At 54.1% G+C, this 4,072-nt stretch overlaps 1 long non-coding RNA gene across 1 annotated transcript; it reads left to right on the plus strand.

Annotated features, from left to right (window-relative positions):
* Positions 1-1,967: 1,967 nt before the first annotated feature.
* LOC119518433 lies at positions 1,968-3,268 on the plus strand. The gene is made up of 2 exons (XR_005213766.1): positions 1,968-2,044; positions 2,843-3,268. It is a non-coding gene; the product is annotated as an uncharacterized LOC119518433 (long non-coding RNA).
* Positions 3,269-4,072: the final 804 nt, after the last annotated feature.

The raw sequence follows: 4,072 nt of genomic DNA on the forward strand, positions 1-4,072 counted from the left end.
CATCACCCCACGGTGCCCACTTCATGCCCAGCAGATGGTGGTGCCTGGAGAAGACGCAGATCTTTAACCTTGGAGGCCAGAGACAGGCTCCAGACAAACCGGGCCACCACCACGAAGCACAAAGGCCTGACATATAAAAAGGCTCAGCCTCTCCGGCCAGACGGGCCTGGGTTTGAATCCCAGCCTTACCTAGCCGTGGGCAAGTCAACCTCGTTGACAAAACGAGGAGCACAATGCCAATGGCATGGGGTGGTTGTAAGCAACAAAATAATCACCAGAGCCCCTGGCCTCCGAGACGCACCGTGCAGTGATGAACGCGCCAACGCTGTAGCGTGCTTACACACAGCACTGACAACACTGTAGGTGCTTGATAAATGGCAGTTCAGTTGTGACTGTGGTCATTCTTCAGTAATGGGCATGGCCGTGGCCCTGCTGAGGGGTGGACTGACAAGGGGGCAAGCTCATCTGCAAGGATCTGAACTCGCTAAGGCAAGAGGAAAGAGCTGGTAATGCAGTTTCCCAGAGAGGAGCCTTGGGACATACTTGTTTTTATCTGCCAGTTCCCTGGACTCATTAGCTGGGGCCTTCCGTATTCTAAGTGCTCACTAAATGTTACCTATGGTTAATATTTATAGGTAAAGCACTCAACAGCCACTCAATAACTTTAGGTTCCCTGGGTGGCCTCGGGTAAACCCTCTGTCTGCCTCAGTCTCCCCATTGTGAAATCTCTCTGGTTCGGACTGAAGAAGCAGATCTGGGTTTATTCCCACCCTCTGGCCCGACCGGCGCCAGGCCAGGGTTCAAAGCCAGAGGGAGCAGAGGAGATTCAGGCAAAAAGCCACCACAGGGAGATGATGGGCCTGGTCCCGTGGTGTTTCCCAGGGCCTGCTGCTGCCCCATCCTGGCCATGCACATCGGGACATGCCCAGGCTTGGCTTCCCAGGGGCCAGAGGGAGCTCCCGCAGGGGACTTCAAAAGCCCAAATGCCTTTCAGAAAGGAACTAAAACTTTCTGCCTAACCAAAGCCTCCACGGGAGAAGAACAGGCCTGGCCCTTTTCTTTTTAAGTCTCTTTATTTTCCAGCCGGCTGGCCTGGTCATTCTCTTCTTTTTTTTTTTTTTTCCTATTATAAATGGTCCCAGCTGCAATACACAGGGAAAAAAAAAAAAACCATCTCCCAGGCCTGGGCAGGGGCCGGTTACAGCCTCAGCCGCCCGGCTGGCCTCCTGCAGCAAACAAAGGCGGCTCCGGCCTCCAGCACCCACTGGGAGAGGCCCTGGAGCCCCCGCTCAGAGTCAAGGCCACAGCGGGAGCAAGGGGAGGATTCAGGAAGTTTCTGCCAGCACTCCAAATCTTCTCCTGCCCCTGGGAGCCACTATCCAGCCAAGTCATGGACTCCTGGAGGGCCTGTTTGTCAAGGGCAGAGAATACAAAAACAGAGCTCCTCCTTACAGGGACCAGAGATTCAGGATTTCAGACCCGGAAGGGCTCTAAGAGAGATCTAGTCCAACCCTGAAACTGATGTCAAGGGTTGAGGAGGGGGACGGGGACCAAGGAGGATTGAGGGACAGACTTGCCCAAGGTCACATCCCGAACCAACGGCAGAGCTGACTCTCGAAGCCAACACTCCCAATTCCCATACGGGAGAAAAAAGAAAGGCTGGGGGACATGTGCAGTGCCTTACTATCCTGAGGTTGCTGGCTGAGGGGTGATGTCATTCCTCACATGGGGTGATCTGAAAGCAGCCTGTTTGTGCTCTCAGCTCCCTCGCCTCCCAGCTCAGTGACCTTGGGCAACTTGTTTCATTTCTCTGTGCCTCAGTTTCCTCATCTGTGAAAATGGGATATGATGAGACCTATCTTGCAGGGTTGTCATGAGGACTGCAAATATGTAAAGCACTTAAAATAATGTGCTCAATCAAGTTACTTCATTATCTGTAATGCAAGGATTCATTTCCTTCACCCAACAGATATTTATTGGGGACCTCCCATGTCAGCTGGAGCGAAGCAGAAAGGTCCCTGTCCTGGTGGATCTTCCAGTCAAGGTGGGTAAGGTGCCTGACAGAGCTCCCTAATTCCTAGTTCTCCTGCTAGAGGTGGAGCAGGAGTCACACTCAGTTGTCGGCAGAGCCAAGCTGACCAGACAGATGAGGCAAAGAGGCTGGAGGCCTGTGGGGAGCCCCAGGGGGCTTGTTCCTTTGCAAAGAGAGGCAGGAAGCCACTGTGCAGCCCCGTTTGCCCTTGTCCTTCAAATGTTGACAGCTAGTGCAAGTATTTTAATTCGGTTTTTAAGCGGGATTGGGCCCGTGGGCCGCCAGTTTGCGACCTCCCTGGTACGGTGGTCTGCAGCAGTCTCTCAAAAGCCCCCGGTTCCTCAGTCTCTGCCCGCGGCGCCAGGGAGCCAGGGGCGGTGCGTGAGGAAGACGGAGGCCTTGTCCAGGCGCCCTTCACTGTGCTCCATCCACGGCCTCCCCGGCTCCCCGACTGGCCGCCACGGGCAGGGGGCCAGGGACTCGGCCTGCGCGCACAGTGGGGGGCGGGAACCCCTCGCCGCCCTAAGCTCCCCGCCGTCGTCCGCGGGGACACACTCCCGTGGGGCGCCAACCCGGTCTCCAAAAGCCAGCAGACCCGAAAACAAACTCTCCCCAGCCGTTGCCCTCCGAAGCCCCCAAGCATTTCACTGGAACCGACCGGGTCGCGGGGGTCAGGACTACGCCCCCTGGGGCTGGGGGAGGGACGAGCCCCGCTCTCCACCTTCCTCCCCACCCCACCCCCCATATCCTGCAGCGCGCTCTTCCTCCATCTTCTGCCTTGATGCCCACAACATTATCTTCATTTTACAGATGCGGAAACTGAGGCTCCGAGAGGCCGTCTCACGCATCCCGGGTCACGCAGCCCTGAAAGGAGGGAGGCAAGATTGAAATCAAGTCGCGTCTTCCACCAAAGTCGGAGATTTCCCCTTTGCCAGCCAGTTAATTTAGATTTCTGCACTTTGCCTGGAGCATTTCACGTGGTTGTATTGATTTTATATAGTTAGATGTTTAGATAGACACAGAAAGAGATAGCCAGGGATAAAGATACAGATGGTATCTGGGCACCGTGGATAATTCAGTCCGGTGTAGAATTCAGTGTGTGGGCGTTATCCTTCCCCCAAATCTCCATCAGCCCTCCCAATTCTTTCCTTTTAATTTTTAGGTAGGAAAAGTCTCAAATGTTGAAAATAATGTAACAGAGACCCCAGTAGATATTAAAATTTTATCATATTTGTTGAGGTGTAAGGGATTTTTTGTATATGGACAATTGATGTCTTCCCAATCTTACTAAAATGTAATTTCAAGCCATATCTCCAAGGCACCCCTTACCTACCCGCTCCCATTAGACCCAAGCCTATTTTAAAATGCTGCTATGGCGTCAAGGGGGCTGCCCTGGGTGACCAGTCTCCACTGTTTAGGGGCTGGCACCTCTGAAATGTCAGATTGGGAAGAGCCCTTCATCACCCTGTGACCCCCTGGAATAGAGCCCTTTGAACAGGCAGTGGAGACAGCAAGGGTCTCCTTTTCCAGGAGTGCAGTCGGAGGCCCAAGGGGCAACACGCCCAAGGCCAAAAGCTCTGCCCCTTCCTCCTTCCTGGCCTTGCCTCTCCTACTTATTGACTGCTTTCCTTGGAACAGTGGATGCAAACAGGAGGGAAGGTGGGGGCTGTAGACAAAGCTCCTGGCACACAGGAAGTGGTGGGTGCCTGACCTTGGCTGGTCCAACCAGGGTCCTCAAGACCGAGATTTAAGGAGGGAGGTTGGCTGTTTCTCACCGACCTAGAAATTGGTGGGTCAGCTGGAGCTAATCGCAGCCGTGGAGCCACTGTGTGCAACCCTGAGAATGAAGCCATGAACCGTGCAGGGCAGCACGGCAGAGCAGTGGAAAGACCGTGTTCCTGGTGACATCATTTGAGTACATGGATCCACTCCTGCCTGAAGCTGGAACCACACCTCTTTTGCTTAAGCCAGATTTTTAAATTCTCACAGGGACCTTGTGTATCTTATTCATGGTTCTGCCACCAATGTCTGGAGCAAGCC

This window comes from Choloepus didactylus, chromosome 22 (assembly GCF_015220235.1).
Source record: "Choloepus didactylus isolate mChoDid1 chromosome 22, mChoDid1.pri, whole genome shotgun sequence".
NCBI classification, from domain to species: domain Eukaryota; kingdom Metazoa; phylum Chordata; class Mammalia; order Pilosa; family Megalonychidae; genus Choloepus; species Choloepus didactylus.